Source organism: Ovis canadensis, chromosome 3 (assembly GCF_042477335.2).
Source record: "Ovis canadensis isolate MfBH-ARS-UI-01 breed Bighorn chromosome 3, ARS-UI_OviCan_v2, whole genome shotgun sequence".
Classification (NCBI taxonomy): Eukaryota; Metazoa; Chordata; class Mammalia; order Artiodactyla; family Bovidae; genus Ovis; species Ovis canadensis.
In genome coordinates, this window is record NC_091247.1 from 75,385,531 (window position 1) to 75,409,882 (window position 24,352).

A 24,352-nucleotide genomic window follows, 5' to 3' on the forward strand; every position below is an offset into this window, starting at 1 on the left:
CAATCTAAGAAACTTTAGAAAATTTATTTTTATAAGTGGAAGAATGAGGCAGGTGTGTGTGTGTGTATGTGTGTGTGTGTGTGTGCCAGCACATGTGTGTGTCTACCAATTCTGCACATCACTAAGTATCTAGCAAGCAACACATGTGTGTGAGATTTTAGATTTATTAGCTTATTTTTAGGAGCTACATCAGTGCAGATACCACCCCAGTTCCAAGTGTGTTAAGTCCATAGAGTTTCTTATCCTTTGATTCCATCTATCCATTGCAAGGCCACTCAAGAAGCAAAATGCCCTGGATGTGGCATGGCTTCCTTTCTCCCTGATTTGCAAAGAGAGGGAGTTTCCAGGATGATGAGTGTCACAATTTACAAGTTCGCTGGTGTAAGGAAGCTCTTACTTGTCTGTTTCAGTCAATCAGGGCTGAGCTGAAAGATTACATGGACCTCTAGGTCTGATTTTCCTCACAACAAAATGCTCTACTCGTGGTTCACATCTCAACAGCATATAAGTGAACATTAAAAATTTACCCTGCCCTACAAAGTCTCTACTTAGAGAATATTTGGTTTTGTTTGTTTGTTTGTTTGTTTGTTTAAAGAACAATTGTTGGCTGAGAGGGTGCCAGGTGCCTAGCAAGTTACTGTGGAAGGTTACAGAATGTAAGACATAAAGATATTAGGGTCATATTTCCTAGCTGGACATGTGCTTCAAAACATAAGAACATGAGAAAATGCACACAGGTCAGCACTCAGCAAATGTGCAAAGGAGTTACCTGAGTAGAATAGAAAAGTCCCTTACTTAAGTATGTTTAAGACCACTGGGGTAAACAAAAATCAACAACCTTTTCGAGTTCTTCATGCAGTCTTTAAAATGTGAGTGTGAATCGTTGAGCCATGAATCCCTAAAAGTAGGAGGGCCATATAAGTATTAGCTAACCTGGGATCCTTATTAGAGGAAGAGGAGAGAATGGCCATACATCAGGTTAACAGACACAAAGCAGAACTATCTCAGGCATCCTTGGCTGTATGGTCACCCTACGGGAACAGTCAATAGAATGTCAGTGTTTGTCAGATTCAATCCAATGTAACTTTTTGTTGCTGATGTTAAGCTAAACTTCCATAAAGGAGCTGTTGAGAATAATACTTCTACAACAGGAGAAGGGGTGGTGTAGGGGAAGGGGAATGGTTATTACAGGCAGACGGACTTGGGCTCATTACCCAGCTCTATCAGATGCTAAGAAATACTGGAGCACTGGTTCTTAAAGTGTGGCCATAGACCAGCAGAGTTAGCATCATCTGGAAACTTATTGATGTGAATTCGTGCCCCAGACCTTCTGAACCAGAAATCCTGGGGATACTCTGAAGTACAATGGACCAGGTACTTTATGTGACCTCCTGGAGCCTTGGGTTACCTATTTAAGAAATGGTGCTAATAACCTGCCTTATAGATGACCCATGACTTTCAGCAGGTTGTGGGTACATTGAAATGTTTGCTACCTGTATTAGACTATTGGTCCTTTTGGAGTTACAGATGGCACACTCAAAATATCAAATTAAAAACCGTTCAGTGAAGACATATATGAAGGCAAAGTTGACAAACCCCGCTTCCAAGGCTAGCCCAATCCTCTGCACTGTCCAATACAGGGCAGGTGGGATGCAGGTTGGAGAGATACCCATTGTACACATTATTCTTATATTATGGGACCTATGACTATTATAACTCTGATTATGTATTCCCTTCATCAGAGCCTAAATTCCTTAAGGGCAGAGACCATATCATCCCAATTTATTTTTCTACCCCCAGCACATAGGAGGTCCTCAATTCATGTCTGAATAAAGGATCATATGGGTGGTGGTGGTTGTTGTTGTTTTTTTTTTTAAACAGTTTCTAAATTGTCTTGACACATCAGAAAAGAGAAAGAAGAGAACTGACAATGAGATAATAACTTTTTGCCACATACCAGCCCACAGGATTTGTCACCAGCCTAGAGCAAATTGTTCCAGTTCCTTGCTTAGATTTCTGCATCTTTTAAAACAGAGGCATAATGTATGAGGCTAAAGATGGAGTCCCAGCAGCACATCTTTTCTGTGCTATTGCTATTTCAAGCTTCCTTCTGCTGGGTGCACAGCTCCACTGCAACGTATGTATGTATCATCATAAACAAACTTTGTACTGGTTTGGGTTAGTCTGATAATCATTGTCTTTTAGGCAGGTTATGGAAAGATGGGAAAGTACATGGTTTCCTGCAATTTGCTGAGCAAATTATCCCTTAATTTACAATTGAGTACATTGAGGCTCAGAGAAATCATTAGATGGTCCAGAGCCACTCTGCATTTGAGGGTACATTATAATTCAGAAAAGAGTAGGACTCCTCTGGCCTACTTAGGCAGAATGCTTTCACTAAGCTCTCTCATCTCTCCACATTATGCTGCAGAGTCTGAACACAGGTAGAGCTGTGGTCAGCTGAAGAAATTATCTGCATTCCATCTACTGGTTCTGCCGCATGAAAAACCCATTTATGTTCAGTGTCTAGTTTTGACCCAGTGGCTTCCTCAGAAGCCCCAGATTTTTCTTCAGTATGATATTCCTTTCTTTCCTTGAAATTCCTTTTCTGATCTAACTTTCAACTCCTCTGTATTTAATGAGCAATGCCCAGCATATGTTCAGGAAATATTAATATTTAGTGCCAATTCTACACTTGATCTTAGCCAAAAGACCAAGAAGCTATCGGGCTTCCCTGATAGCTCAGTTGGTAAAGAATCCGCCCGCAATGTGGGAGACCTGGGTTTGTTCCTTGGGTTGGGAAGATCTCCAGGAGAAGGAAAAGGTTACCCACTCCAGTATTGTGGCATAAAGAATTTCATGGACTGTATAGTCCATGGGGCTGCAAAGAGTTGGACCCAACTGAGCAACTTCACTCAGTGCCAATTCTATTTGCTGCTGCTGCTGCTGCTAAGTCACTTCAGTCGTGTCCGACTCTGTGCGACCCCATAGACAGCAGCCCACCAGGCTCCCCTGTCCCTGGGATTCTCCAGGCAAGAACACAGGAGTGGGTTGCCATTGCCAATTCTATCTAGTCCCTGCTTAAACTCCTATTTGGTTCTGTTGGATGTCTCAACCCTAATGATCATTGTTTTAGTTCTCTGGCTTCCTCTAGGTTACTTATTTCTTCCCAATATTTTTAGAGTATTACCTAAAGACTTCATATAATCTCCAGAATCTGCTCCCTAGTTGATTAATCATTCCTGTCTGTCATAAATCACACTCCCAGTGGTCTACAAGCCAGTTAATTTTCTGCAGTCCCCTCTGCCTCCAGTCACCCTCACCTTCCTGGAAGTATTTACTCAGAGCCTGGCATCATTTAGGATACCATGTCCAAACTCTCACATACATTCATCAAAGGGACCACTAATATTAATATTGCTAACTTCAACAGCCATTTTCCTCTCATCTTAATCAGCCTCTTAAGAGCATTTGACACAGTTGACTCCTTTGCCTTCAAAAAACACATTCTGTGTTCCTATGGTTTTCTTCTGGTTTTCTTCCAATATCACTGTCCTTTGCTAATTTTTTCTCTTCTACTGATGCTACCTGATGTCTACATGCTGGAGCATTCCAGAGCTCTGCTTCATCTGAACTCTTTTCTCTCCCTGGGTGACAGGGCTTAAATTTAAGATTTTACAGTAGGAAACGTTCAAGTGATGTCAGGTTCCAGACAGATGTGAGTATGGATGTTATTAAGATTAAGTCGATTAAGAAACCAAGAATCTGGGGCTTCCCTGGTAGCTCAGTGGTAAAGAATCTGCCTGCCAATGCAGGAGAGATGAGTTCAGTCAAGGATCCAGGAAGATCCAACAAACCATGGAGAAACTAAGCCTGTGTGCCACAATTGCTGAGCCTGTGCTCCAGCGTCTGGGTGTGCCAACTACTGAGCCTGCGCACTGCAGCTACTGACCCCACTCGCCCTAGAGCCCGTGCTCTGAAATAAGAGAAACCACCGCAATGAGAAGCCATGCATCACAACTAGAGAATAACCCCTGCTTGTTACAACTAGAGAAAAGCTTGTGCAGCAATGAAGATTCAGCATTGTCATGAATAAATAAATTTAAAAAATTATTTTTAAAAATAAACCAAGAATCCAAAGTTTGGGGACAGATGCCACATGGACCTTGAAATCACTCAAAAACATGGTAGACAAGGGGGTAAGAGAGCAGCTGCAAGCCAGGCTCCTGGTCATTTGATGAATTTGAAGGTAACACTGGAGGATGGAGAGACAGCCCGATAGTAGGAACCACAAGAGGCCTTGGGATCCGAAAAGTGTCCTTGGGACCTGAAGACTGTAACGATCTCACCTCTCAACTCGAACAACTTTAGTCACTGCTGACTTGTCTCCTCTGGACCACTCATAGAAACTTGCTGAATATATAACACATTTATGACTTTAATTTTAAAAATATGTCAACAGACATGGCCTTGTACTGTTCTCTTTGACCATATTGTAAGCTCTGGGCCCCAGGAGGGAAAACACTGGGTCAAATACCCTGTGAGTGTTGCTCATTCATACAACTTCACAGAAATAATAGACTAGAATCTGACACAGGCCTGGATAAGAAGGCCTCAATAAACGGAAACACGGCTTGTGGGGGCAGTGTCATCTTTTCCCTCAGGGCTGTCTAAGTTTTGGAGCCTATGAAGTTCACGGTACCTTTTTTCCCATAAGTGACAATCATCCTATCTAGGCAGACCTAGTACAGCCATCGACTCAGGCTCATGGAGAGAGGCTGAGGGCTCAAGAATGCTGCCATTTCCCCTTTTCTATGAGGCTGGTCTTGGGTATCTTGTGCACAGAACCATCTGGGCCAGGAAACACTTCTCAGATGTTTGTCCCTATGCTCAGGAAAGTGGTAAGGTTATTCCAATATTCACAGGGGAATCATTTGCGTAAAGAGGGAAAGACATCATGCTCATCACCCTGGGGGCTGGAGAATCCAGGTCTACCACCTTTGACCCAAGACTGTAGTTGATTTTTACAAATTAGATCAATCCAAGAAGTACCTAAGAAAGCTTCTCCATCCTTCATCTTCATCTTCTTCTACCTGTTTCCATTTCCAAATCACATTGGATAATTTCTTTGGAATGACCTCACTCATTAATTAAAAAACATGTACGGCATCTGCATCCCTAATATTGGCCATTCATTGTGCTAGGTAGAGACAACAGAGATCAATCAAACTTATGAATCCCCTGTTTTTAAGAACCTCATGATTTGGTGTGTTGGGGGACAAGGGTTCTGAAGTCAGCAGCCTGGGAGAGAAGTGAGTACTATAGTTGGTAAACACATAGGGATTTAGAGGCATGCAAAGGAAGAATCCTATTGCAGAATGGGAGGCAGTAAAAGCTTCACACACAACGTGAGCCCTATGCTGTGTTGTGAAACTAGTAGGTTGTCACTGAAAATCTGGGGTTCCAAGCAGAGCCTGTGCCTAAGGTAGAACTGAGTATGGAGCACTCTGAGAATTGCCTCAGTATGGCAGATTTTCCCACTCTCATTTACATGTGGGTGTTCTGGACATGAACATTGGAAAACCAATGTCATTGGTATCAATTGAGAATTTTTTCAAGATGGTCAGAGGCATAATTTCAGTAAGTGAAATTAAGGATCAGGGCTAGAAAAGGCCACTGAGGGGTAAAAAAAACACTGTGGAAAAGCAATAAAAGAAATTCTACTTTCAGACTTACAGTCAACAGTAATAAAAGCAATGATTTTTTAAAAATACATCTGTACCCCATGTTCATAGCAACATTATTAACAAAAGCCAAAACAGAGAAACAACCATGTATCCATCAATGGACAAGTAGGTAAAGGAGTTATGGTGTCTGTGTACATATATACACATATATATATGTATGTATGCATATGTGTGTGTATACACACACACAGACATGCATGATGGAATATAACACAGCCATGCAAAATGAGAGATTCTACCATTTGTAACAGCATAGATGAACCTTGAAGACATTATGCTAAGTGGGAGGGGAAATTGGAGTAAGGTGGTCAGAAAGTACAAATTAAAAATAAATAAGTACTAGGGATATAATGTACAACCTGATGACTACAGCTATCACTGCTGTATGATAGCGAGATAGGAAAGTTGTTAAAAAAGGAAACCCTAAGAGTTCTCGGGGTGGGGGGTTACCTTTTAAATAATTCTCATGACCCAGATAATCATGATGGTGTGATCACTCACCTAGAGCCAGACAACCTCGAATGTGAAGTCAAGGGGACCTTAGAAAGCATCACTACCAACAAAGCTAGTAGAGGTGATAGAATTCCAGTTGAGCTATTTCAAATCCTAAAACATGATGCTGTGAAAGTGCTGCACTCAATATGCCAGCAAATTTGGAAAACCCAGCAGTGGCCACAGGACTGGAAAAGGTCAGTTTTCATTCCAATCCCAAAGAAAGGCAATGCCAAAGAATGTTCAAACTACTGCACAATTGCACTCATCTCACACGCTAGTAAAGTAATGCTCAAAATTCTTCAAGACAGGCTTTGGCAATACATGAACCGTAAACTTCCAGATGTTTAAGATGGTTTTAGAAAAGGCAGAGGGACCAGAGATCAAATTGCCAAAATCTGCTAGATCATCAAAAAAGCAAGAGAGTTCCAGAAAAAAACATCTACTTCTGCGTTATTGACTATGCCAAAGCCTTTGACTGTGTGGATCACAATAAACTGTGGAAAATTCTGAAAGAGATGGGAACACCAGACCACCTAACCTGCCTCTTGAGAAACCTGTATGCAGGTCAGGAAGCAACAGTTAGAACTGGACATGGAACAACAGACTGGTTCTAAATAGAAAAAGGAGTACATCAAGGCTGTATATTGTCACCCTGCTTATTTAACTTCTATGCAGGGTACATAATGAGAAACGCTGGACTGGATGAAGCACAGGCTGGAATCAAGATTGCCGGGAGAAATATCAATAATCTCAGATATGCAGATGACACCAACCATATAACAGAAAGTGAAGAAGAACTAAAGAGCCTCTTGATGAAAGTGAAAAAGTTGGCCTAAAGCTCAACACTCAGAAAACGAAGATCGTGGCATCCAGTCCCATCACTTCATGGCAAGTAGATGGGGAAACAATGTCAGACTTTATTTTCTTGGGCTCCAAAATCACTGCAGATGGTGACCATAGCCATGAAATTAAAAGGCGCCTACTCCTTGGAAGGAAGGTTATGACCAGTCTAGAGAGCATATTAAAAAGCAAAGACATTACTTTGTCAACAAAAGTCCATCTAGTCAAGGCTATGGTTTTTCCAACAGTCATGTATGGATGTGAGATTTGGACTATAAAGAAAGCTGAGTGCTGAAGAATTGATGCTTTTGAACTGTGGTGTTGGAGAAGACTCTTGAGAGTCCCTTGGACAGCAAGGAGATCCAACCAGTCCATCCTAAAGGAGATCAGTCCTGAGTTTTCATTAGAAGGACTGATGTTGAATCTGAAGCTCCAATACTTTGGCCACCTGATGTGAAGAGCTGCCTCATTTGAAAAGACCCTGATGCTGGGAAAGATTGAGGGCAGGAGGAGAAGGGGATGACAGAGGATGAGATGGTTGGATGGCATCACCGACTCAATGGACATGAGTTTGAGTGAACTCCGGGAGTTGTTGATGAACAGAGAGGCCTGGCATGCTGTGGTTCATGGGGTTGCAAAAGTCAGACATGACTGAGTGACTGGATTGAACTGAACTGAAGACTTCTCATCCTAAGGAGAAAATTTCTGTTTTATTCTTTACCTCTTTCTCTTCCTTTTACTGTATCTATATGAGAAGATGGATGTTAGCTGAATCAATCGTGGTAATCATATACATATGTGTGTGCATGTATATATATATATATATATATATATATATATATATATATATATATAAATCAAACCATCATGCTGTGTGCTTTAAACTTATACAATAAAATATGTCAATGACTTCTCAGTAAAACTGAGGGGAAAAGTCAGTGGAGTTTTTGAGGATTCTGCAATTTATTAGGACTCACATAAAGCTCTGACAGAGAAAACAAAGGCTCCTCTCTTCTTCCTATTTCTTCCAGCCAAGTTAGAGACAATGGAGGGTGAAATAGTACTTTTATATTCTCTGGTGATTTTGTCTGTGCATATTTGATAAATTTCTAGAGGTAAAGTCACAGCAGCAGCCCATAACAGGCAATAAAAGACACAGTCCAACAAACACGTGCCGTGTTTGACAAATTCCTTCATTCCAGGCACAGTTCTAGACACTGTTGATACAGAAACCAGTAAGACATATCATGAGCTCTCTGAGAAGATGACTCATCTTTTCAGTTCATATGCACCATCACAGCTGCCATCCCCAGGGAGAGTGGCCCAGGACTGCAGGCAGGAAGATATTAACGGCCACTTGAGCCGAGTCTTGTAAAGCTAGCTATACTCCCTGGGCAATCTAGGCCCTGAAGCTTCATTATTAAAGAACATAAGATCAAGCGCAGCTCCTAATTGTCTAGGCCCAAGAAAATTAATAGAATTAGTTCTAAAACTCCTTGCATTTCCTTAGCTGCCTGTTATACTGTATCCCTTATCACTGAGATCATGGATGCCACTTTCTAAGTCTAAGTGACACAAAGACATCTCCTTCCCATTCCTGGCCGCCAACTAGCACATTAGTGCATTTGGAATTTATGGCTGCATTTCTATTAGTTCCCAACAGTATTCATCAGATTAAAGCTGCATCAGAAATTAGATTTTTTTTTTCTGCTTTTGCCCCAGAAGAGTGTAATAAAAAAAAATAATCCAATAAATCCGGTAAATTAGCAATAAGATCTCAGACTTTGGGGCATATGTGCAACTCTGCTGTTGGGGAAGAAATGTCAAAATATCTACAGCTGATCCAATCAGATTACGCATTCCCATTTACAAGCAGGAAGGATGAAAGATGATTCCCCCCTCTAAATTGAAACAAGTTCACCACAGGAATGAACAAGTCTCAGGAATGGAGAATATCATTGTTTTATTTCATAGGCAGCAACCGTAATCTTATGTAAGAGAACATTTTCAAAGGTCATTTCTTAATTTTCACTCAGAAGTTGGAAACTTGGACAGATGTGGGTTTTGGGCCATTTCCCCTCCTAGACTCATTGATTGTGGTATTGGACTAAAATTGAAAAAAATCACCTTGTCCTGATTTACTGTCCCTTGACTGTAATAAAAGGAATATTAATTCCAAGTTCACAAGAAATACTTATAAAGGGAAAGTATGGATGTTATTCACTGGAAAGTTTATGAGCATATAGGCTGCTAAGATCTACTTTGAAAGGAGAGATGGATTACGTGGGGTGGGCTTCCTGTTTGGGGGCTAGAATCATATAAGTTGTGAGTAATCAACTTTCCTGTCTTCATCACCTATCTTCTCTAAAATATCTCTCTTCCCAGACAGTGGCTCATAACCTCTGTCTACAATGACTGCCAGACTTAAAAACCAAAGCCAAATAAATAAAACACTTTGTCCCTTAAATCTTCCATATCAAAATATACAGCCTCAGATATAGAGGGTGAGTGTGGATGCCCTTGTACTTTTGTTTGGAATCTCACCCTTGCACTCAGCATTCATGCAGCCTGTTCCATATGCTCCCAGGTTCCAAGCTAGATGTTCAGCGTAAAAAGGCATAGTCTCTGATTTGAGGAACTCATCAGCAGATCCCCCCTTGCCTTTTAGTGAAAAGAAGTTTGCAGATACTCTGTTCTCCACCTGCAATGTATTCCTTTACCTTATTTCCATTTATTCTAAATCTACTGAATATTGATTGGAAGGACTGATGCTGAAGCTGAAACTCCAATACTTTGGCCACCTGATGCAAAGAGCTGACTCATTGGAAAAGAGCCTGATGCTGGGAAAGATTGAAGGCAGGAGGAAAAGGGGGAGACATAGGATAAGATAGTTGGATGGCATCACCGACTCGATGGACATGAGTTTGAGCAAGCTCCAGAAGATGCGGAAAGACAGGAAAGCCTGGCGTGCTGCAGTCCATGGGGTTGCAAAGAGTTGGACATGACTGAGCTACTGAATATTATCATAAAAACTCAATTACAGCTCCATCACTTCTATGAAACATTCCCTGAGCTCACAATCATGCTCTGCTCTGAACCCACCTTTTGACATTTAATGGTTCCTATTTTAATATATGACATAAACAGCAGGATGATGAGGGTGGTTGTGGTGGTGGTGATGGATGGTCATATGACAGTTGACACTTTACGCATTTGTTGTATCTTCCCAGGCTACAATTGTCTGGAGGACAAAGACAATTTCATCTACACTTTTTGGAATCCTTCACAAGAGTTAGGTAGTACTGTATGTCTAGTAGGCATTCAATGACTTGTTTTTAAAAGAAGAAAGGAAGAAGAGAGAGGGAGGGAGGGGGTGGAACTGACTAAACACTTGCAAATTCTAATCTACCCAATCAAATCCTCATTCATATTAATAGCTCTCACAAAAGGCTACACATCTAATGCAAACCATGATGCATTACAGGGAAGTAAGGGAAATTTTTATGACAACAATGAATTTGCTTTGCAAAACAGAAATGCGGGTTTAATGACCTTATGTGCTGATACAACATTTTATGATTTATGTTTAGGGCAGTGTGTGGGGGTGGGGGGTAGGGAGAGAGACAGAAAGAGGGAAAGATATATAAGAATAAGCGGGCATACTGAAAATACAGTCCCCAAATCCTGGCTCTAAGGTGTTTGGTCATTTCCAGTCTGTTCATGTTTTTATTTATAGAATCAACATTTTTTTCTTCACTCATCCATTCCTATACATCCTCCTCTCCCAACACCTACTATCTTTCAACTGAATAGACAAGGCTTGTGAATGATTGGCAGTGGGAAATGTTAAATGTCAGCAAATTGGCCCTAGTTGGTATAAGTGCACATGGGAATTTGGCCCAGGATTGCAACTCAGCTGGGGAGAGAGGAGCTTGGAAGTTAAAGAGACAACTGTTTGTCAAAGTAAACGTTAGGGAAGACAATTTGAACCCCTTCCAATTGGTTTGCCCAGAGCAAGGAACAAGCTTGACAAGAATGAATTGGCAATTCTTTTGTTCTTTGGGAAATCTGATCTATACACACAGCTGATCAACCTAGACAGCATATCAAAAAGCAGAGAGATTGCCAACAAAGCTCCATCTAGTCAAAGCTATGGTTTTTCCAGTAGTCATGTATGGATGTGAGAGGTGGACTATAAAGAAATCTGATCACTGAAGAATTGATGCTTTAGAACTGTGGTGTTGGAGAAGACTCTTGCGAGTCCCTTGGACTGCAAGGAGACCCAACCTGTCCATCCTAGAGGAAATCAGTCCTGAATATTTATTGGAAGGATTGATGCTGAAGCTGAAACTCCAATACTTTGGCCACCTGATGCAAAGAAATGACTCCCTGGAAAGACCCTGATGCTGGGAAAGATTGAAGGCAGGAAGAGAAGGGGATGACAAAAAGACTCTCAAGAGTCTTCAACACCACAGTTCAAAAGCATCAGTTCTTCAGAGGTCACCTTTCTTTATAGTCCAGCTCTCACATCTATGCATGACTACTGGAAAATCATAGCTTTGACCAGACGGAACTTTGTTGGCCAATAATGTCTCTGCTTTTTAATATGCTGCCTAGGTTGGTTGTAGCTTTCCTTCCAAGGAGTAAGAGTCTTTCAATTTCATGGCTGCAGTCACCATCTGCAGTGATTTTGGAGCCCCCCCAAAATAAAGTCAGCCATTGTTTTCACTGTTTCCCCATCTATTTGCCATGAAGTGATGGGATCAGATGCCATAATCTTACTTTTCTGAATGTTGAGCTTTAAGCCAACTTTTCCACTCTCCCCTTTCACTTTCATCAAGAGGTTCTTTAGTTCTTCTTTGCTTTCTGCCATAAGAGTGGTGTCATCTACATAGCTGAGATTATTGATGTATCTCCCAGCAATCCTGATTCCAGCTTGTGCTTCATCCAGCCCAGCATTTCATATGATGTACTCTGCATATAAGTTAAATAAGCAGGGTGACATCTGCAGCCTCCAGAATTTTGTGGGAAGAGATGAGAGAACAGAAATGATATACCTTTGGCTATAGGAGGACAATAGTTTATACCACTTTATCAAGGATGTAGGATGGGGAGGTTGTGTACATGCGGTAGGAGCTGAATAAAAAATAAAGTCAAATGTACATGTATATGTATGCCTGAGTCCCCTCACTGTTCACCTGAAACTATCACACCATTGTGATATCACAACAATTAACATTTTTAATTTGCTATGCCCCAATACAAAATAAAAAGTTAAAATAAAAAATAAAGTCAAATGGAAACTTATGAGAAAGTTTCAAAAACATAAATAGCTGAAGACAAATATTAATAGGTTTACACACACATATATTCTTTCTTCACTTCCCAAGTTTTAGAGAAATTAGTACTTCCAACTTTTAAACAGTTAATTTAAAAGAATAAAAACATTAAAAAGTGGCCAAAATGTTGTGATGGTTTTGAATTTTGGGACAATTGAAAATGGCAAGATGTAGAATTCTCTGCATAATGAGGTTTCCAGAAAAGACCAAACCTTAACTATTTTTTTTTTCAGAGCAAGGAAATCTCTATTAAAAAAAAAAAGTTATTTGTGCTTCTTGGTTTTGTTTTTAAGGCCAGGAGTCTTCATTCTTGGAGGTAATGCTTTGTAAAGTCCATTTGATCACACAGATGTAACGCAAGCATTAACCATTTTTCATAAGGGCAGCAGGATAAGGTAATTTCTACTGGGTCTAGACTCTAAAATGAAAAGAATCATAGAGATTTTTAGTAACTTGTGGAAAATGGAGATTGTGTCAGCTTATTCCTGTCATGGGTGAACACCAGGAAACTAAGCAGGGAACTCATCTGCCAATGAACTTTGAAATCTGATTCATGTATTTAGGCTCTTTAGGAATTGCCTCTTTTTGCAATAGTTGGGGTTTCTGGCCACACTTCAGGAGCAGTAGCTCAGGAGAAAGCCATGTTCCTTTCTGAAGGCAAGAACAGAGGTGTTGGTAATGCCCACTAGCCTTGAGATTAGGGTGCAGATGGAGCAGGCAAACCTAAAGGAGGTGAGGCTCAAGGATGAAATAAATGACCAGCAATAAGTCAGAGTGGCAGTCAGGAGCCAGAGGCTGGCTGAGACAGGAAGGGGACATCAGGCTGACTTGTGGAGGAAGTATGAACAGGCTCCAAGGAGGAACCAGGTGGCAAAAAGACTAGACTTCCTGAACTTAAACAGGATGAGAACTCTCTACGACAATTTGGGTATCAATGTGACTGTGTCATTATATTATAGACTCTCACCATTCAGACTTGTGACACATAAATTATATCTATAATTAGGGTATCAGCCCCAATATAGTGATAGGTTTTATATTTACCCAAGTAAGAATATGGTATGCACTGATACACATAAAAGCGTGAGAGAAGTATATAAAAGGTGAAAACAGAGACCTTTCTCTGGGTCTCATTGGAATGAGAGTTTTACCAATATTAAGAAAGAGAAGTTAGTACTGGAATGCAATGTCTAATAATGTAGCTTGTTACATTATAACTATGCTTAAATTATTTAACTAAGGAGATAATTCACCCCACAGAACAGAATCAGTATGAGAACACTTGTTTGTTAACTTAATATAGTGGTTATATTAAACTAACAGGTTCCCAAGGTGCCTAGAAAAGCAATACCAAAAAATAGTCTAATCAAAGTCTCTTTCTTACACACATTATATACGCTTAAAGAATGTATATCTTCAAGAACAACACAGAGGTGTCATATGGTGTCTCCTTTTTTAAATCATATGCCAGTACTTGGGGGGCTCAACAGCCAAGCACCCAAATCAAGTGCTGTACAGAGGCACAGACAGACAAAGTGCCTTCATTAAACACCTCCCCTTGGCCATCATTGGCTATTTTCCCTTATGACTTTTATTTTTTTATAGTGACATGGACTTTTAAAAGTAGGGCAAAATTTGTGCCATCTCCTGATTTTGAGAGCTGGATCAGTAAATGAATAAATGCCCTGAAGGCATCCCTAGGAAAGAAACTTAAAGAACACTGTGCAAGTCCACCTCGCTGTACAAAATGGTGGAGTAGAAAGATGTGCACGCATCTTCTCCTGTAAGAACTCCAAAATTACAACTCACTGCTGAGCAACCATCAACAGGAGAATGTTGGATTCCACCAAAGAAATATACCCCACATCCAAGGGCAAAGGAGAAGCCCCAGAAAGATGGTAGGAGGGGCAAAATCACTTTTAGAATCAAACCCCATACCCACCAGAGATACTCAGAGGGCTCAAACAAAACCTTGTGCACACCAGGAGACTCCACAGAGACTAAGCCAGACCTGCGTTTGAGTGTTTGAGCGCCTCCTACAGAGGTTCTGGTCAGCAGTGGCCTGCTGCAGGGGCGGGAGCTCTGGGTGCAGCAGTCCTAAGTGTGGCATAAGCCCCCTTGGAGGAGGTTGCCATTAACCCCACCATAGAGCCACTGAGCAGATGACCCACAAACTACTGAACAGTTATACCAAAGAAATGTTTGCACGGTTAAGAAAGTTCTAGATCCCATAGCAGATTTCCCAACCTGGGGATCTGGCAAAGGGACTGAGATGCCCAGGGAATTTGACTTTGGGGGCCAGTGGGATTTGATTACTGAACTTACACAGGACTGGGGAAACAGACTTTTGGAGGGCACAAACAAAACCTTGTGCACACCAAGACCCATGAGAAAGGAGCAGTGACCCCAACAACAGACTGACCCAGACTTGCCCAGGAGTGCCCAGGATTGTCCAGGAGTCTCCAGCAGAGGCGTGGGTCAGAGGTGGCCTGCTGCAGGGTCGGGGCCACTGAGTGCCGCAGTGCGTGCACAGGACCTTTTGAAGGAGGTCACCATTATCTTCATTCCTCCACCATAGCTTGGTCTCAGGTCAAACAACAGTGCCGCCCGTCGACAGAAAGCTGGATTAAAGATTTACTGAGGATGGCGCTGCCCATCAGAACAGACCCAGTTTCACCCACAGTCAGTCTCTCCCATCAGGAAGCTTCTGTAAACCTCTTATCCTTATCAGTCAGAGGGCAGACAGACTGAAAACCACAATCACAGAAAACGAATCAAACTGACCACACGGACCAAAGCCTTGTCTAACTCAATGAATCTATGAGCCACGCCATGTAGGGCCACCCAAGACAAATGGCTCATAGTAGAGAGTTCTGACAAAATGTGGTCCACTGCAGAAGGTACAGGCCAATAACCAGTATTATTTCCTTGAGAACCCCATGAAGAGTATGAAAAGGCAAAAAGATAGGACACTGAAAGATGAACTCCCCAGGTTGGTAGGTGCCCAATATGCTACTGGAGATCAGTGGAGAAATAACACCAGGAAGAATGAAGAGATGGAGCCAAAGCAAAAAATACACCCAATTGTGGATGTGACTGGTGATAGAAATAAAGTCTGATGCTGTAAAAGCAATATTGCGTAGGAACCTGGAACGTTAAGTCCATGAATCAAGGCAAATTGGAAGTGGTAGAACAGGAGATGGCAAGAGTGAACATCAACATTTTAGGAATCAGTGAACTAAAGTGGACTGAAATGGGTGAATTTAACACATATGGCCATTATATCTACTACTGTGGGCAAGAATCCCTTAGAAGAAATGGAGTAGCCATCATAGTCAACAACAGAGTCCAAAAGGCAGTGCTTCTGTGCAATCTCAAAAATGACAGAATGATCTCTGTTCCTTTCCTAGGCAAACCATTCAATATCACAGTAAGCCAAGTCTATGCCCCAACCAGTAACGCTGAAGAAGCTGAACAGTTCTATGAAGACCTACAGACCTTCTAAACTAATACCAAAAAGAGATGTACTTTTCATTATAGGGGACTGGAATGCAAAAGTAGGAAGTCAAGAGATACCTGGAGTAACAGGCAAATTTGGCTTTAGAGAACAAAATGAAGCAGGGCAAAGGCTAACAGAGTTTTGCCAAGAGAACACATTGGTCGCAGCAAACACCCTCTTCCATCAACACAACAGAAGACTCTACACATGGACATCACCAGATGGTCAACACCAAAATCAGACTGATTACATTCTTTGCAGCCAAAGATGGAGAAGCTCTGTACAGTCAGCAAAAAACAAGACTGGGAGCTGACTGTGCCTCAGATCATGAACTCCTTATTGCCAAATTCAGACTTAAATTGAAGAAAGTGGGGAAAACCACTAGACCATTCAGGTATGACCTAAATCAAATCTCTTATGATTAGACAGTAGAAGTGACAAATAGATTAAAGGGATTACATCTGATAGACAGAGTGCCTGAAGAACTATGGGTGGATGTTCATGACATTGTACAGGAGGCAGTGACCAAGACCATCTCCAAGAAAAAGAAATGCAAATAGCTAAAATGGTTGTCTGAGGAGGCCTTACACATAGCCGAGAGAAGAAGAGAAGCTAAAGGCAAAGGAGAAAAGGAAAGATATACCCAACTGAATGCAGAGTTCCAAAGAATAGCAAGGAGAGATAAGAAAGCCTTCCTCAGCAATCAGTGCAAAAATAGAGGAAAACAATAGAATGGGAAAGACCAGAGATCTCTTCAAGAAAATTAGTGATAACAAGGGAATATTTTATGCAAAGATGGGCACAATAAAGGGCAGAAATGATATGGACCTAACAGAAGTAGAAGATATTAAGAAGAGGTGGCAAGAATACACAAAAGAGCTATACAAAAAATATCTTCATGACCCGGATAACCATGATGGTGTGATCACCAACCTAGAGCCAGACAACCTGGAATGTGAAGTCAAGTAGGTGTTAGGAAACATCACTATGAACAAAGCTAGTGAAGGTGATGGAATCCCAGTGGAGCTATTTCAAATCCTGAAAGATGATGTTGTGAAAGTGCAGCACACAATATGCCAGGAAATTTGGAAAACTCAGCAGTGGCCACAGGACTGGAAAAAGTCAGTTTTCAGTCCAATCCCAAAGAAAGGCAACGCCAAAGAATGCTCATACTACCACACAATTGCACTCATCTCACACACTAGCAAAGTAATGTTCAAAATCCTCCAAGCCAGGCTTCAACAGTACGTAAACCATGAACTTACAGATGTTCAAGCTGGATTTAGAGAAGACAGAACCAGGATCAAGTTCCCAACATCCACTGGATCATTGAAAAAGCAAGAGAGTTCCAGAAAAACATCTATTTCTGCTTTATTGACTATGCCAAAGCCTTTGACTGTGTGGATCACAACAAACTGTGGGAAATTCTGAAAGAGATGGGAATACCAGACCACCTGACCTGCCTCCTGAGAAATCTGTATGTCAAGAAGCAATAATTAGAACTGGACATGGAACAACAGGCTGGTTCCAAATAGGGAAAGAAGTACATCAAGGTGTTTACTGTTATCATGCTTATGTAACTTATATGTAGAGTATATCATGTGAAATGCTGGGCTGGATGGAGCACAAGCTGGAATCAAGATTGTTGGGAGAAATATCAATAACCTCAGATATGCAGATGACAGCACCCTTATGGCAGAAAGCAAAGAAGAACAACAACAACAAAAAAAACCCTCGATGAAAGTGAAAGAGGAGGGTGAAAAAGTTGGCTCAAAACTCAACATTCAGAAAACTAAGATCATGGTATCCAGTCACATCACTTCATGGCAAATAGATGGGGAAACAATGGAAACCATGAGATACTCTTTGAGGGGAGCTCCAAAATCACTGCAGATGGTGACTGCTGCCATGAAATTAAGATGCTTGCTCCTTGGAAGAAAAGCTATGACCAACCTAGACAGCATATTAAAAAGTAGAGACATTACTTTGCCAACAAGGTCCGTCTAGTCAAGGCTATGGTTTTTCCAGTAGTTATGTGTGGATTTGAGAGTTAAAGCTGAGTGCCAAAGAACTGATGCTTTTGAACTGTGGTGTTGGAGAAGACTCTTGAGAGTCCCTTGGACTGCAAGGATATCAAACCAGTTCATCACAAAGGAAATCAGTCCTGAATATTCATTGGAAGGACTGATGCTGAAGATGAAACTCCAATACTTTGGTCACCTGATGGGAAGAACTGACTCACTGGAAAAGACCCTGATGCTAGAAAAGATTGAAGGTGGGAGGAGAAGGGATCGACAGATGATGAGATGGTTGGATGGCATCACCAATGCAATGGACATGAGTTTGAGTAAGCTCTGGGAGTTGGTGATGGACAGGGCAGCCTGGCGTACTGCAGTCCACGGGGTCACAAAGAGTTGGACACAACTGGGCGACTGAACTGAACTGTGCAAGTGCAGAGACCTAACGCAGGCCCAGTGTTGTCTGGCCAAGGGAGACATAATGTGGGATTTGTAGTCAGAGTCAAGTCCTGGGCCTGCTGCTTCGCATGCATGTATGACCTTGCACAAGCAGTCAACCTCTCTGAGTCTCAACTTCTCCAACTTTAAAATGAAAATATTTATGACAACCAGCACATAAGCTTGTTCTGAAAATTAAGTGCAAGAGCATACATAAAAAGTATTTTTATAAACTATATTTACTGCTCACAATGAATTGTAATTTTAAAGGGGCTTAATTTGGAAAGTCAAAAATAGACACTAGACTATACCATTGTGCTTTAACGGGTGTAGATGAGATAGGAGTAGGGAAAGATTCTACTGAAGGAATGGAGACAGTGGCATGTGAAAAACGAAAGTCTGAAAAACATATCTGTGCCCCATCCTCCACACCTGTGCTAAGGATGATGCCCAGGGTTTTCCAGCCCAATCAGAAGCAGCCCTCAATGTACAACAAGGCAAGTCACAGCACTTCCGGATCTAACCTGGACCGTATCTTGTAGCCTATCAAGGGTTAGAAACATTGGGTAGGTGAAGCATTAAGCTCTTGGGAAATCTACTCAATCAAATGTAAATTTTAAAAGGGAGAAAGAAAAAAAAAAACAGTCTTCTGTAAAAACTCTTTATAGGCAACACAGGGCATAAGCTGTGGAGGTGAGACATTTTATTTTGCTATACTGTCTGTAAAGCAATTTCTTCTCTTAGGAAAAGATGTTTCTATTGAACTCTGAGCTATTTGTCATTCTGGGCCCCAAACGAAATATTTTTCATGAGAACATCAGAAATGCCATGCTGAATCAAACCGACAGTCCTTCCAGTCCCGTGTCTTGCGTTCAAAAGTGACACCAAGAGAGGGTTCACAAGAGGACACAGACACTCTATTTTAGTGGCTTCAAAAACATTTTTGACTGTGGGTCCCAGTTAGAAATAGAATTTTCATTGTAATCCAGTACTCATACATACACATGCAAAAACATTCACGTGTACATACTTCAGTATATTATATATACCTTCTAGGTTACATGTAACAATGGATATTTTGTATTCCATCTGATTCCTTTTTTTTTTTTTAATGTTTAACCACTGGTCCTGACCTACCTGTAAATAGGTCAGGACCTATTCACTAATAAGATCACAACTTACAACTTGAAAAACCTTGCTGTCTATATTGTCAGCCACAGAGGCTAGGTATATAGCTCTAACACTTCTGCTTCTTGTACCTAGTGAGGATCTATTACCCATAAATTTACCTAAAGCAACCTTTTGGGGGAAATGAGTTCTATAAGGCAAGTACTTACAGTCTAAGTAGAACTTTCTCTCACTTGTGATTCTGTAGTATGCTTGATAAGATAAATGTGATTGAAAGATCTAAATGAAGAATACCAGGCTTGGTTTCCCTTCTCTTCCCCAAAGATTTCATCTCTATGACAGAGATGGAAAAAAAAGCAGCTTACACTGGATTAAAGCTTATCACACTGAGAGGCATTGAACATTTCTAGAGAATTAATTGATTTTCATGACATGGTCCCTTGGGCACTGATTTGTCAAATGTGTATTAATTACATCACAGATTATAGCTCCGGAAGGTGGTGGCAAAATCATGCTCCATCTCACATGCTTTCATTCAATGTAATCTTGTCACATACCATTACGAGGTGGTGTCATTTCTCCACCCCAACAAATCTGGTTGGACTCTATCTGCTTTGATCAACAGAGTTTGCAGAAACTGACTCATGCCAGTTCCAGGGATGGCTCTTATCTAGCCTGGCAGTATCCCCATCCTGCCTCTGGGAGACAGCCACCAGGTAAGAAATGTAACTACTCAGACACCATCCTGTAAGAAGTCCAGGCCAGGTAAGAGGCTCTGTCACATGGAGAGACAGAGAAAGAAACCAAGAAACACTGAAGAACCCGTGTATAAAACTGCTACCATGAAGGTACTCCTCCAACTGTATGGACCAACCAGTCAAATTCTTCCTGCATTTCTGATTCATAAAATTCTAAGCATAAGTGTTTAAATCCTCTAGGTTTTAAGGTAGCTTATAATACCAAAAGAGATAATCAAAATAATTACCCCTATCATGTAAATCTGAAATTTTTCCATGGACTAACAAAAAAGATTTGACTTTGTGATTTTCTGTTGATTTAAAGTTTTTGTTTATTTTGCAGTAACAGAATCAACATGTATAGTACAATCATGCAAATTAAAATATGAATCATACATTTAGAAACTATATGATTTTTTTGGTATAGTTGTTCCTTTTTATGAATATTTTACTAATAACTATCCATTATTTTCTCATCCCCCTCCTCCCCACTCAGGAGGTGCTTAGAATGTGTTTCTGGGCACAGAGGAATACAGGGGTTAATGAGAAAACATCCCTGACCTTGCTAGAAAAGAAACAAGTAAAGGGAACACTTTACTACATCAATATCAGGAGAGTTGTTCAGGAGGACTTCACAGGTAACTTTTAAGCTGGGTCTTTGAGAATGAGTGGATCAGGAAGACGACTTGGAGAAGGGATATGATATTGGGATCAAAACAGTGGCATTCCAAGCAGAGAAGGCAGCCATTTCCTAGAATTGCTGTTGACCTATGCATGGCATATCATAACAGAAAGCAAAGATTTTTTAAGAATAAAAGAAAGAAAAACAGTTAACCAAAATTATAACAACTCAGCACAGGGAAAGTTTGCACAAGGAATGTATATTTCCAACACTAGGATACTAAACTTTATCCTCATATCTAAAACTATATTTCTATCACAGCTTACAAAGCAGAAAACATAAATCACTAGCAGATATAACTTTCTGAGGTGCTTAGAGTTTTTTTTTTTTTCCTTCCTTTACCACAGCTTCAAAATTTACACTTCCCTAATGTTCAAGAACAAGTTTCAGCAAAGACAGGGGTCAAGGTGTTTGGTGGTGTGTTTTTTTCTTTTTTAAATCTAATCTTATTATTACTCCAGTGGAGCATTTGAGGAAAGAAACAAGCAACTGGGCCAGATTGCCTCTGGCTAAAGACTATAACATAAATGGACATTATAGCCCAAGGAATCCTACTGCTAGAAACAAACAGGCAGGAAAGAATTGCAACCTCTTCGCATGCAAACCTCATGGGAGTGACCCAGGAAAATGAAATTCTCCTTGGTGATGTATAATGCTTTATTACGATGACCCAGTCTCCAGGGCTGTTTAAAATTCTGAACTCAAGTTCCCTGAATTCTGATTCCCTTCTCATCAAAATTGCTATCCCAATTTTAGCTGCACTTCCCTGAGGGCAGAAAACATCAACTCACCATATTTATAGCTGGTGCATAATTACTATATGCAATATTTATCTGGCTATTCATCTGTTTGCATGTCTTTGGTCTAGCTGGTGAAACTGTTACCAGACAAAGTTTTCAGCATCTTGTGCAAAGATCTGTCATTCACTGGATATTTTATCCATCTGGCTTGTCCCTTGGGTTTCTTGAAAGGATGGCTCCCCTTTATCAGTCCTTCCTGAGAGGTTCCTCTTGTTGCCTAGTGAGGTTTAGGGCCCCATTAGAGCTTTATTTCTATCTAATTATTCTGAATGTTGATGTACACCAAGGTCCTGAGTTCTTGTTTCATTGTTCTGTTACCTCACTTACAGCTTCCCTGGTAGCTCAGCCGTAAAGAATCTGCCTGCCAATACAGGAGGCCCATGTTCAATCCCGGCATCGGGAAGATCCATTGAAGAAGGGAACAGCAACTCACTCCAGTACTTTTGCCTAGGAAGTTCCATGGACAGAGGAGCCTGGTGGGCTATAGAGTCCATGGGGTTGCAAAGAGTTGAACACTAAACAACAACCTTATTTACAGCCCCTTATCTCATACACTCACAGTGTAACTTCAGGCTACTGGAATCAATAAATAGAACGGATATTTTAATGTTATTTAAAATACTTCATCCTATGGTATAAGTTTGGCACTATAAACTGTAGGAATGCCATCTCCACACTTTCTGGAGATTCTAATCTGTGTATATACAAAGAGTCAGACCAACAATTTCCTAGATTCCACTCGCTTCCATGCTGAATTGGAGCATCTAGCTGGGAAAAAGTCTAAGAGATCCAGTATGGTCATCAGCCTCTTACTATGTCCCCAGTTTTCTTCCTCTTGGTGATGAGAAGTAATATCTCAACTGAGCCTTAGAGCAAGTGTTTGGCTCAGGACAAAGGAGCAGGTGATTGCAAAAGCTAACCTCACTCGTTCACTCATTACCATACTGTAAATGTAAACTAATTTCAACTTCTTTACTTTCCAAAGCATTGGACCAGGGGATATTTTGGCATCCAGACTGATACTTATCCAGCACTAATCCACAGAAAGAAGAGTGACTGCATTCTCAGAAGCTGTTTGGCCTTGTCCAAAGCATGACTTTCCACCTACCACTGTATCAGCTTTAATCTGTGTTCCCCCACAGAGAAGACCTATGGGATTGGGGAAATTTACTTCGACATTCAAGCTTTCCTTCATCTGTCATAAATTTTCCAGGGAAGAAATTTCAGCCTTCATTTTTTAATTCACTGTGCTGTAGCAGAATGCGGGGAAATAGCAGATGAATAATCATTTATTTTTCATTAGTCAGTCTTACAATATTGACCGTTATAATTTAATGATTTATTTTTTTCCTTCAACATAGTCTTAAATTTTCTCAATCTCTAAATCTATGTATTTCCATTCCTAACTTTTCTTTCACCCTTATTTCTTTTCCTCTTTTATTTCTTATGGGACTCAGACATTTTTATATTCTCCCTCCTCATTTAGACCTGAGCAACAGGGAATGGTCTCTAAGCATCATGGTTATTGAGGGGCAGAGGCTGGAAATGAAGCTGGAGGTGCAAATGTCTGAATGGAGGAAACCCTCTTTCTGTGCCAGCCAGTCCTTTGGGGCTCAGTCCTTCTGCTCTTGTCTTAGATATTATGGACCTGGTCCCCTGCAAGGCAAAAAACTGTCTCCTCCTCTAGGCATCTGTCTGCTGCAGTTCTCAGCAACAACCTCTTCCCTGCTTTGTCTACCTGCTTTGCCACCAGTAAAAAGGTCAAAAATCCCAAGCTCCTTCTTCCTTAGTGTTTGCAGTCATTTTTAGAAGCCTCATTTGCCCCAGATTCCCTGAGAAGAGTAAATGCTAAGAGCTGCATGTGGGCCAGACACCACCTAATGATACATCTGTTCCTTTGAGAAAGTCCCATTCTCCTTCAATTGGGCATGACTTCCATGATAATATCCAAAGAGATGGGGATTGGAGAACCTTCTCCTCCCTCCTACCACTCACATCCAGGAAGGGAAACAGAGTCTTGTGTTCTTTAAATTATTATCATAAACTTTTTGCTAAGTAGTTAAGTAGAGAGGTAGAAGATGGGCAGTCCAGAACACTCTTGCTATTTATAGCCCATATCAGAGTTTATTACTATTGTCTCTTCTCAAATCCACATAAATAACAGGTAAACTGTCAATGGTATCCATGGAAATAAATTGGCAAAATGGACTATGCTCTTGGGGAAAAAAAAAAAAAATTGAGAGAGAAACCACAAAGAACAAAACAGACCCTGTGAAAAAGTAAAAACACTTTCCTTTTTAAAATCACACATGTGTCTCTGTCATTACACTTATGATTTCAAAAGATAAAAATCAGAACCAATTTTCCCTCCAGCATGTACTTGACTCTTTCTTCCAGGAAGCTGGGCAAGGCTGGACAAGAGGGCAGAACCTGCAGGCAAATGCAGAGGGCCAGGACTTTTCGTTCTCAGTTCTCCCTCTTTCCATCTTCTCTGCCCTTTGCCTCTCTTTTGGGGTTCTCTCTTACTCCCACTCTGGCATCCAGTGTTCACCTTCTCCCCAGAGAGAAGCTTTCTGATTACCTACTTTTAAGTAAAGCTGAAATGACTAACCATCAGTCAAGGATGTGA